The sequence below is a fragment of the Lucilia sericata genome, unplaced genomic scaffold, assembly GCF_015586225.1.
Source record: "Lucilia sericata isolate MDLA Ls3-8-SP2 unplaced genomic scaffold, ASM1558622v1 Contig000693F_arrow, whole genome shotgun sequence".
Classification (NCBI taxonomy): domain Eukaryota; kingdom Metazoa; phylum Arthropoda; class Insecta; order Diptera; family Calliphoridae; genus Lucilia; species Lucilia sericata.
The window spans coordinates 189,348-202,602 of record NW_023994696.1 but is presented as its reverse complement, the minus strand read 5'-3'; the positions used below and the strand labels follow the sequence as shown (position 1 = coordinate 202,602).

Here is a 13,255-nt window from a genome sequence, read left to right as displayed (position 1 = left end):
GGGGCGTGGCACCCCCATATATATGTATATATAAATGAATGTGTGTTTGTATGTTTGTTTGGACTTTATAGACATCTAAATTGCTGAACCGAATTTTCTGAAATTTTCACAGTGTCCTCCTGTATGTCTAGAAGGAACTATAGGCTACTTTTTACTTCAAAATTTCAATTGGGCGACGTGCCACGCTTGGCTATAGTAGGCGTGGCAACTTTCATATGAAGACAATCTTAAAAATAAAATATAACAGATAAAGTTCTCAAATTTTGTCGGGACCACTTATTTAAGGAAAAGGGGGGCTGGTACCTCCCATATGAAATAATTAGAAAAAAACCGTATGTCTGGAAAACTATTAGAGAAAAAAATCTTTTGACATCAATATGAAAATTTGGGTAATAAATTGGCGGACTAGAATATTAGAACCTCCAATATGAATTAAATAAAAAATTCATATATCTAAGAAACGATTAGAGCTAGAAAATTTTACATGAAAAACTTTGACATTTATGTGAACATTTAGAGAAAAATGGGCTGACTTTCAATGGGACCTTGGCAACTGGGAAACTAAAAATTTAGCAAAAATTTTCTAACAAAAAAATTAACAAAACTTCCTTTAAAAGAAAAAAACATGTTCCAAATTTTCAATAAATTTTTCCTAAATTTTTTTTAAGAAAACTTTCTTTACTCTTTAATAATGTACATATTTATGTAATCCTTTAATACTTATGTTTGTTTGATTGAATTGTTTATCTTAAAATTTCTTAAACCTTTGACATTACAACTATTTTTAAAAGATTACGATTTCATGCTGTTTAAAGCTTACATTTGTAATTTCTGCTGTTAAATTAGCAGTTTACACCGAAAAAAGGTGAAATGTAAACTTAACACTTAACATAAACTGTTCTGTTTCATTTGCCACTATATTCCTCTCACACTAATGTAATGTAAGCAACATAATGTTAACAATGACATCCTTTTAAAAAACCACAACAACCACTGTTATTAAGGATACTAAATGTTAAATTTCCTTTAGCTAGTCTAAGGATACATTGACGAGAGCTCAGACAGTCAGCATATGTAAGTTAACAGATTACGATTGTTGTTGTCATTAAGGGGGTTGAGAATGTGAAATTGAAACACAATTTATTACAATCGAAGACGGCACTTGTTCAGTTTCGTGTTTATAGTGCGCTCGTATGGATGTGATAAAACGGATAAAACGGGCGCGTTTTGTTTTAACACATACAACGTGAGTGTTTTTTGTGATGTTTTTTGTTTTTTTGGAAGATAAATAAAAAGAAAAAAATTTTAAATTTATCAATGATGAAAGTAGAGGAAATGCAAAGGAAAAATGTTAATACAGCTGAAATGTATGAAAATTTAAAAGGTGTAAAATACCGTTAGAAAAAAGAATTTAAATTTTTTTAAAAAATTATAAAGAAAATTTATAAAAAATAACTAAAAATATTTTAAGAAAAAATAAAATTAAAATAAAAAATATACAAAAATTAAATAAAATTTTTAAAAAAGTATTAATATTAAAAAAATAATAATAAAGTTCAGAAAATCAGTTTAAAAATAAGTCAAAAATATTATAAATAATAGTGTATAACAAAATATTTCAAATTAAAAAAATTTTAAAAAACTAAAGGAATTTCATTGATTTGCTTTAACAGCAAATTAATTACAAATAAAATGGTAATTAACAAATAACAACTTAAATTGTTGAATATATAAATTATTTAAAAATAATGACAAATAATAAAATAATTTCAAAGTTAGTTTTGTTAATTAGACATAAAATTTAAACGGTATAGCATTTAGTTTAAAATGAAATCAAATTATGCCAAAACAAAATATTAAATTACAAAAAATTTTCCCAACAAATTTTTATCAAATATAAAATGTTACAAATTTTTGCATGTTATACTGACATAATAAAGCAGTTCAGTATGCAAGAAGCAATAAAAAAAAATACGAAATCCAATGTATATACAGCCTTTACCTCCTCCCTAGAACTTGTGTACTTGCTGGGATTTTTAGTGCACCATGTTTAACCCATACAGCCATTAGCAAACGGGCTCTAAACTCCCTCTTCGTCCTTGTACATATATTTAGCTTTTCGTAAAGTTACACACACACACACAAAAATATTGTAATTTTATGCTACGAATATAGTAGACAGACAGACTTTTTACAGTTTTAACAGATTTGTACGGAATAAATAAAATTGTGGAAAGAGAATTTTAGATTGAAAGTTGTTAAATTTGCGCGCCGTTTCATAAACAAAATGTATGTAAATTTTGTAGATTACTGCAATAAAGGTTTACACTATTTCCAGAATAAACGAAAAAAAAGGATTTTGTTTCAAAGTTTGCTATTGAAAAGTGTTGTTTTTAAAAAGTTCGTTTAATGGATCTGTTAAAATTTGTGTGAAATAAAGAGATTTTTAATCTTACGGAATCATTCTGATTTTAAGTTTTTTTAATCTTTGCAAATATTTGTGTTTTTACTAAAACTTAGTAATTTGAAATTAAATTTGTTCCCAAAGTAAATTTATTTTCCCTTATTTCGTTTTTGTGCAAATTATAACGGTTTTGTGCAAAATCCATAGATTTTGGAAAGTGATATAATTCTTTAAAATCGCCTGGAAATTATACAAAATAATTCCATTCTATTTCGTAGCATATTTAGTTTAGTTACTGCTTTCTCAAATATACAGCATATTTTTAGGCGCCAAAAATTCTTGTTTGCAAAATAAAATTAAATTAAACATTAAAAATATAAGTTCCTTGATTGAAAAAAAGTTAAAAATAAGTGACAATCATTGTTAAAAATTAAACCAATCTCAATTTTTATATTTAATTAAAAAAAATCTTAAAATATAAAAATTATGATGATTTTTAACATTGAAAGCTGAAAATTGTGTTCTGAAACAAAAATATGCCTCTTGGCTTAAAGATCAAAATTTTATTTAAATAAGCAATAAGTAATTGCTTCATTTGGATCCTAAAAAGGCTATAAATTTTGAAAAATAAAATTTTGAAAAAAAAACATAAAATTTTGAAAAATTTTAAAAATATAAAAAAACAATTGAAAATAAGCTTAAATAACAAAAGCCAATGAAATTTAAAAAATGTCGAAACCCAGAGTCCAAAGTGTTCTTTTTTAAAGGATTAAAAGCAGCACTGAATCCGAATATGGCCTCAGGTTTTCCAGATATCGTGTCATGAAGTTTGATGACATTATAAATTTTATAAATACAGGTATCTTCGCGCTGTTTAAAAGCCTTTAAAATGTTTTTTCTTCTAAATTTTATGACACGATATCTGGAAAATCTGGTGCAATGGATAAATTATGAAATCAGATTCGGATCTAAATCCTAAATGCTTTACTCTTGTCGTCAACAATTGTTTGCCTGTGTAATCTATTCAAATCATACAAAAAATCTTCCAATTTTGGTAATGAGTAAACGAGATAATGTAGTTATTTAATACATTACCTGGTAATGAGTATTCGTTATCAATAATATTATTTAATTATTTGAAAGGGATTTGTAACCAATTATCTAGAGCATTAGTCCAATTATCTTAAGCATCTATCCAAGGTTTGTGAGTCGAATTATAGTTGATATCAGTATTTAAAAAAAAGGTCGATTTATACTTTATAACTTGTTAATAGAGCACTGAGTGAGCGGAAAGACTAATAAACACAAAAAATAACTGTAGAGCCTGGTTTAAGCACAGGTTTAAGTCGGGTAAACACATTTGTAACCAGTTATTTTTTGAACCTCGAACAAAAAATAATTAGTTATTCACCCCAAAAGTAAGCTCCAATATTACTTGCCTGCTTACCGTGTATGTAAAGTTTTTTGTGGGACACCTTAATATCTCGTTAATGAGTACATACGAATCATTATAACAAACATGCATTTGCATTTTTTTGGTTTCCCTGAGAATAACGAAAATTCTAACATGTGCTTCAACAAAGCCAAACATCTACATATTACGGAAATCGAACAAAGTTTGTCTTTGTTAGATCACTTGTTTTATTAAAAGCATCTATTTATTTTATTACCAAAATGTACTGCAAAACTGTTTCCTGTTTGTCCTGTTAAATGATTTAACATAAGAATAAGAATAATTTAACTTTTTTCTAAGAGGACGTATATATCAGTTTATACATGTTTAAAGAATATTTTCTAACGAGTTAAACGATACATCATTTATTAAAATCGGTTGAAAATTATAGAAGTTATAAAGCTTTTTTTACAAGCATATATGTACATTTTTCATATGCATGCTTTACCATGGCATGGTTTTAGGAGCCTAAACCAAAATTTAATTAACAATTAAAGAATGCAGTTTTCAACAAAATTAAATAAGTTCTATAATATTTAAACGATTTAAATCAAATAAAATGTATTGTTTTTAGAAGAAAATTAACTTTTAAAATTATTATGGAGTTATAAGTACTTTGATAGAAAGTTTGTTAATATTTTGATTTAAAAGTCAAAGTTTATTTAAAAGGAAAAAAAAAACAAATTTTAAGATTTTCCGACATCTAATGCAGTCGTAACTTCCCTAGAAAATCTATTTTTTTTTATTTCCCAGCCAAAAAAATGGTTGGAATCCCTGGAAAGGAAACAGTTTGAATAAAATTAAATATTTACAAATGTTGTAGGTTAGGTTGAATGTAGGATGTATACTCGGATGCATCAGATCCCAAGAAATACGCTTAGACCTCTATCGCACCTGTTATGCGCTCATTTACATAAACAAATGGTGGGAAAACGCTTATATAGTGTCATATGAAGCTATTATTGTTCGATGCCCAGGAACTTAGTTTCTATAGGTACAGTGTTCGTGAATAAACAATTTTATGAAATTGCATAGCTCCCGTGATATTTGGAACTAATTTCGACGAAGTTTGGTAATGAAAAATTTCATAAATATTAATATGATTTTTAAGTCGCACTCAAATAAAATAGTTCAAAAATATAATTTTATAATACAATACATGCCAATAACATTTTATCACACACTTAACTTTAATTTCAATTTCTCGGAAAATATGTCTTTAATGAATAATTAAAAATTTAAAATAAATAATAATAAAATGACATCCAAAGTTACAGGCTAAGGTTATACAGCAGTTACCATTTTCAATAACTTTTTCATAAATGCCTAAAAATAGGCTATACATTTAGTAAATACTAAATAATATGTCAACAGATTCTAGGAATATTCACGAACAAAATTATAAATTGCAAATTTTTAATTAATTAAAGACAAATGATTATAACAACAATTAAAGAAAAATATTTTTAAATCTTTCATTTCAATTCATAAACTATTTTTGTTTTGTTAATTATATAGCAGCAATAACAATTTGAAAAAAATCTTTACAATTTATATATGTCCTACTTATTTGCTCTATTATCTAAACAATTTAGGCCAAAACGATATAATACTAATTGTATGTATGTATGTATATATGTATTTATTTTAATGAAACATATACGATGGCTTTAAATTGTCTTAACAAGAAAGAATTTTAATTTAAACGACATCTTAATTGAGTTTTAAAACATTTCATTGACAATTTATTTATTATGGTTTTATAAGAGGAGATTTTCTTAACTAATTAAACTTGCATTTAAATTTTAATGTTGCAATTTTAATATATAAATAAATTTTAAGGCAAAATGTATATAAAATTGAAAATTTATAAGAGTTTAGCAGAACATTAGCATTATGTGGCAGTTGGGGTATTAAAGTATATTAAATAGAAAATCAAACAGATTGATAATGGAAAAGTGATTAGAAGAAAATTTTATCTAAAGATCAAGGGCTTTTGCAGGCATTGAACCCACTACCCTTAAACTGACGGAATATTACTATAACAACTAGCCTACCAGGACCTGTTTGCTAATTTTTAAATAAGTTTTAAAACTTTTAATTAAAAGTGGTTAATTAAAAGTGGCGGCAACCTAAATTTTTACCATACCAAACAAAAAAATTGTAATTTATAGTTTACAATTAATTTAATTAATTTAAATCACACATTCAAATAAATAAATTGTATAACATTTATTATTTACCAAAACAGAATACCTCATTATTATTTTAACTAAATTGTAACACAAATTTATTGCATATTACTAATGACCTTAGACAAAAATTTATAATGCTCATACTGGTTGGTTTTAAATAAATAAAAAAGTATAATTAATAATGAAATAAAATACATAAAAACTACATACACAAATAAATGTTTAAATATAAAACATACATATAATTAATAATAATTTGTTATAACATACAATTAATTAATTTTGAATGTATTCGTGTTAGCTGCCGGCATTTCAGAGTTACAACTAAAAACAAAAATAATAATAATAATAAAATGTAAAACTAAATGAAAACTGATGTTTACTAAGTATGTGAAAATATGGTGGAAACAAAAATGAGCAAAGAATGAACAAAAAAAAAAAAAAAACTAAAAATAACTCATGGATAATCATATAACTATAATATAATGGTGGAAAGCTAAAATGAGATCAGCATTTTAAATTATAAAAAAATAATAATATTAGAAAAATATGAGCTTTACAAAAAAAAAAAAAAAAAAAAAAAAAAAAAAAAAAACACTTAATTAAAAACCAAAAATTAATACTGACATGAGCTAAGTGGTCAAATAAGGCGTTTTTATAAAAACTGAAAAATAGCAAACAGAGAGGAATTTATTTAAATTGCATATAAATGATGAAATATTAGTTTGAATTTTATATTTTAATTTCATAACTTCATCAAAATATTTTTATTTATATTATTCAACTTTGATGCTCAATTTAAAAATTTTTTCTATAGAAGCAAATATATGAGTTTTAAAAATTTTAAAGTATATTTTATAGCAATTTAAATGTTATACTATTAATTAAAATCGGTTCAAAATTTTTTAAGTTATACAACTTTTATTATAGACATAACAATGCTGCATATGCAGCCGAATAGTCAACTGTTAAATTCCACTGCATAGTTTTAGGGGAAGTATAAACATTTTTTTAAAGAAACTTGTTTTAGAAAAATTTTAATATAAACTTGTCAAATGTGGTGAAAATTTAAAGTAAAAATCAAAGTTTCAAAAAATCAAAGAACGAGATTAAATTTGAATTAATTGACTTTTTTATACTTTTCACCTTCACTTTGAAGTGAACCGAGGAACAGTCTCAATCTATTTATATTAATGTACTGAACACGAGATAAATAAAACTACTATTTTTGGAATGGTTCTCAGGTCCTTAGCAGCGATTGAAAATCTGGACTAATTTTTTTTGTAATGGGTCTCAAGAATTACCAAATTTTGAGCTAAATTACGGAAAAAATTATTAAAAAATTTTTTTTACAGTTTTTTGGTCCACAAAATTATTTTTAGTGGATTTGATCGAAGTAGGCGTCAAAATTGTGGTTATTTTTAGTTTAAATATTTAAAAAAAATTGTTTGGCATTTAGTTTAGACCATTTCAGCATCTTTTAGATTATTTGGAATTTATATTTAAAGTTGTTTTGCAGCACTTTAGTGGGGAGGGCATGAATTTCGAAGTGCTTTACGTGAACACATGCCATGTTTGCCTATTTCACGGTGGTCTTTTTCAACCACTGACGACTCACCACCGCCCCATTGTGTTTACGTATATGGATGTGCCGGTCCAATATACGCGCACTTTGCTCAAGTAGTCGAGCTATCTAATCTCTGATCATTGCTGCCCCGTTGCTTAACTTCCGAGATGTAAAACATCATATTCGTTTACAACCACGCAGATGGGATGACCCTGTTATGTCGGTAACAGAGACGTAACCGGTAGACCGAAGTACGAATCCATCAAATAAGCCGAGACTTTTTTCTTACTCACAGTGACACACTGTGGTAATTCTGATATGAACAGAGTTTACTCTGAACATACCTGGACAAGGAAGGAAAATTCAATGGTATCATTTGAATATAATACCTATCATCCATTATCATACAACCCAGCACACTTCTCATTTATCCGACACATTCATAAAAGAAAAACATACAACACATTTATTCAAGGTAAACGGGTGGATGACGCCCGCATACCACACATTCATCCCGTACCATATACAATTAACACCAACTCATTTCCAATGCTTAGTCCCACAGTCACTCCTCTGTGGGGTATCTGTTGCTTCAGCAACAGCACCGAACGTATCCCAAAATATTGACTTTACCTATGCAAGGATAGTGGGGTATGCAAGGATAGTGGGGTATTGGATTTGTGCTGATGTTTAAAACGCATATAATTAATGGTGCTATACCCACCTTAAAGTATACCAATCGGTTCAAAATCATCAGCCATGTCCGTCCGTCTAAGAGGAAGAGAGGGCGGATATGAGTTGATGTTTGTAACGCATATAATTAATGGAGCTATACCCACCTTAAAGTATACCAATCGGCTCAAAATCATCCATCCGATTGTGGTTGATGTCAGTCTATTATTTCACCTAGTTCCCATACAACCGGACCTCCTAAATTGGACTTTGGAGCAAAATATATACTAAATAGGTCGGGCCATGCCCGACTATACTTTTTTGCTTGTTGAACATAATTCGCTGAGATCAAGAATTTCAATCACTGATAGGGAACCTAAAAAAGGAATAAAATCTAAAAAATATCCAACATTAACCCCACTCAACCAATCAGGGGACTTTTTCCATTTACTGTACAAAAAACGTTCAGTTATGGAGAAAAACTTTGTGCTTTGTGGTTGGAAATCGATAAACTCAGGAACAAGGACACCTACAAATATGTATTCCAGGGATCGTGAGATGTTTTCCTGTAAAGTTTATCCGATTGAGGGTGTTGAATTTAAGCGATATTTTGATTTTAACATGGAGAAAAATATACAACAATATTATGACCTTTAACGCGGCCCAGGTTCAGCTAGAGTCAGAGTGTCTGAAAATAACATTCCCTCTTTGCAAGAAGTAACCATATTAACTTTGGGAAACAGTGTTGCAAGTTACTTGCAACTTGCAATATTAACATATACAAAGAGCAATTCACAAAGTGTACATATGCTAAAAAGAATAACAAGTAATACCACGACCTACAACTGAGAGTTAATATAGTGATTTTCACTTTTTGCCGTCTGCTAAAGTTCTTTTTCGTTTTAGTTTTTTTTCACTTTTTCAAAAAAATAAAACAACTTTTTTTCTTTCATTACATCCGTTTGTAAATTATGCGGGAAAATTTAATTTGTGCTCTGTTTCCTCTATAACTAGATTGTGTTTTTTTTTTTTTTAGAGACGCTCAGTGTAAAAAAAGACAAGAATTAAATTTTTATATACAATTTTCTTGTTACATACTAGTGTATAAGGAAAACAAAAATAACGCAAACATTTAACATAAAATTTTCACATCAAAAATGTTGATTTCGCTCTAAACTGAAATTAAAAAGTGGAAATAAAAAAAATAAAGTGGAAACTAATTTGAGTGGATGTTTAATAGTGAAGTGTTTACAAAATAAATTAATTAGTTTATTATAACAGCCAGCAAGATAAAAATGCTTAAATTTGTATTTTAACAACTGTTATAAATACATAGTAAATGTGATAAGCAAACAAATAAAATAAGGAACTACTAAATGAAAGAAATTAAAAAAAAATTGGTATACACTTCCGCTGTTTTAAATTCATTAGAAAGGAAGTTTAATTTCAACTACCACATCTTGAAAAGTTATTATTTTAGAACTTTTATTAAATGTTATCTGTGTTTTGTAGTTGTTTTTATCACAAAGACTTTAATATTTTGCTTGACAAATTGCTTTCCTTTTTCTTTAAATCACTCATCATCACAGCAGGAAATTAACAATTTTCAAAACTTGACTTATTTATTTAAATTGTTAATGACAGACGGAAGGCCAAAGGGATAGATAAACAGTTGTTTGGAATAAGTTTTAAATGTATATTTAAATTTTAAAGTGTGTGTTGTAAAATTAACAAATGTTTATTGATTTTTTTGTGTGTGTTAAATATAAGAATGATCTATTTTATGATGGACATTACGGATTATTTATTTACAGCTATTACAAAAGAAATCTGTTTAAGTTTAATTAAATCAAAAAGCGGAAGTGAACAAAATTTTTAATTAAAAGCTGTAACTCAAGACAAAGTAGCAAGTGTATTGTAGCAAATTTAGCTTAAAATAGAAAACAATATTTCTTTTAAGAGAAATATATAAATGAGAATATTAAAGCTCAGTTGCCAAAGGTATTAATGATGTATTAATATTACATAGAAAACTTCTCAACAGTATGTGTGATAGAATTATTGAAAATTTAGATCCGAAAGATATCTGGGGTTTTCATCAATTGTTTTCAATAGACAGACAGACAGACAGACAGACATGCAGGCAGACAGACAGACAGACAGACAGACAGACAGACAGACAGACAGACAGACAGACAGACAGACAGACAGACAGATAGACAGACAGACAGACAGACAGACAGACAGACAGACAAACAGACAGACAGGCTGACAATAAAAACAAAAAGAAAACGAATTCTTGGAATATTCTCGAATAAGAGAAAATATTACATTTTGTTGACCAAAAAAGTTAAGTTATTTAGAATAAATACGGAAATATTTGTAAGTTGTCTATTACAGACCAACAAAGTTTATACTTTCCTAAAGGATCGAAAACCCGATGTGTTGGAAAAATTCTTAAAAAAATACTTTGGTCTCTGGTTTTCCAATTTTTCAAATTTTGTTACACTGTGTTAAGTTGTGTAATTTGTTTGTCAATATTGCTGCTCTAGTTGTAACACAAACTTATCGATTTTACTTTTGATAAATATTACATAAACACAACTATTTCCGTAATAGCCTGAAAGTATGCTATTTTTGTGTTTATAATTATGATAAACAAATTCTTAGAATATTCTCGAACAGAAGTAGATTTTATGTTATAATACTTCCTCCTTTTGTTTTTCTACAACTATATTATTATTTTTCTTATTTATCTTTATTGATAACTAACAAAAACAATTGCTATTGATTTAACTAATTGAAAATAAAAAAAAAAAGAGAAAAATCTTTTATTTTCTTTTATCTTGATACACTAATATTGCCTAAAAACATTTAGTTACACAAACATATTTTTCTTTTCTTATTCTTACAAACTATTTTTGCTTTTATCTTTTAATTTTCTTGAAAGGCAAAAAAAATATGATTTCAAATAATTGTACTAATTAAAAATCTGTCTTTAGTATCAATCATCTTTTCAACAAATTAATATCCTTAAGCGTTTGCTTTTGCAATTCTCCTACTCAACAATAAACTAAACTATTTTTGTGAATTGCAATCTTGGCCTTATTATTGTTGTTATTGCAACATGCAACAAACTTTCTTTCAAAAAGTTTTTTACCACACAAATAAAGTTTATTATTTTTTTTTTCGTTTCTGTCCTTATTTATGTTCTGAAAATATGATTATGTAGGGGAGTGGATAAGGGTAAAGGGTCTGCGATTGGAAGAAAACTTGTTTAGCAATTTTACTTTAATCGATATTCTTAACAAATACTCAAATCAAATTATATTATAAATATAAAGGTAAACATATACAGACACTTATACACCTAAAGTTTATTTACGTGTTTCGTTGGATACCCCGTAATTTTGAAAAAGATCTGGCGTCACCCACTTTAGTCCGCAAGTCTTCGGATGATATTATAATCATCAATTTAGTTTTATTTGGTTCTATAATTTAGAAAGTAGTATCTACCAAAAGTAACTAATTGGAAAGCTAATTGTAAATCAAGTCAAGAAGTTTTATAGCAAATTCCAAACTGCAGGGTAGAAATGAATAAGTATACGTTAGTACTACCCTACAAACATTTTCTATTGCGGAAGTTACCCGTGTGAAACTTCCAAACGTGCTGAAAGCTCGCTAGCGATGTTGCGGAAGTATAAGAATTCTTGTCACCAGTCGGGAAGAACTGATGCCGAGCTGGGGAACGTCTAAGAGTAACGTGGAAAATACTTCTGGAAGACCCGCAGAAGAAACTTCTGGATGACTCTTGGAAGTAAGGTATTACCAAAGACTCTTCTAGATGTGACTAGGAAGTCACTTCTTGAAGTGACTACCTAGTATCATCTAGAAGTGTTCCTATCTTATCTTCTAGTAGATGAGTTTTCTCTTCTTCTAGAAGATGAGTATTATCGTCTTCTAGAAGATGAATTTTCTCTTCTCCTATTTGTATACTCACCAAAATAAAATCTATAAAAATAAATCTAAATAAAATGAAATTTTATAGTTTTTATTGAAATAATTGAAATTAAAATAGTAGAAAAAATAATTGATTTAACAACTAATCTAAAAAAAGTAATATATGTACATTAGACGGGCTCACAAAAAATGGTGCTTGAGTTACCCCCCTCAAAATATTCGCTGTTATGTAATATGATGATTCTTCATGTTAAATTCAATATTTTACCCAGCTTCAAAAAATCTTTGTTATGTTTAATAATGGTTCCCAAAATATTTCTAGTCTATCGATGGCCGTTCGTGAGCTGAACCGGTTACAAAAAAGTCCCTTTTTAGTTATTTTGTTTTAAATTATACAGCAGTTCTTAATCAATATATACAGTATGAGGTATCATTTGAAAGGTTTTTTGAAGTCTAGTGCTGCGCAAAATTGTACATACATTTTATTTTTTCTTAGTGAAAAACCTAACAATTTTAAATATTTTGGAATATGACAATTATAAGCAGACGGTTATTTATGATTAATACATCATAGGACGCGGCTTTTAAATACCTTTAAAACGATACCCCGTATTGGATATTTTGTTGCAAAACAAACAAAAATTAAAAAAAAATAATTCCAATTTGGTCCAGCTCACGAACGGTCATCGCTAGACTTAAAATATTTTGGGAATTTTGAGAGGGGTAACAAAAACATGTTTTTGCTTTCCATACAGAGTGAGCCGGTCTAATGTACATATGTATCAAAAATTTAGAATTATTACCTTATAATAATTTTCAGGAAATCTGTATTAATATTCCAACTGTTGACTGGTATACTTCCAAAAATTGTAAAACGTTGGACTCTAAAATATTTTTGTAGTTCTTCATAAATTTTGTGATCAATCCATCAAATTATAAGAGTTATATTTTGGAACACATTAATCCTTCAATGAAATAAACAAAAATAATGTTATAATTAATAA

At 27.6% G+C, this 13,255-nt stretch overlaps 1 protein-coding gene across 1 annotated transcript in view; it reads left to right on the top strand.

Moving 5' to 3' along the window:
* Window positions 1–1,503: 1,503 nt before the first annotated feature.
* The window catches only part of LOC119607423 (protein sidekick-2-like), a gene marked incomplete at its 3' end in the record, with an annotated part of 197,875 nt that continues 186,123 nt past the window's right edge, over window positions 1,504–13,255 (top strand). Inside the window, exon 1 of the mRNA XM_037961314.1 lies at window positions 1,504–1,695. The remainder of the gene's footprint in view (window positions 1,696–13,255) is intronic.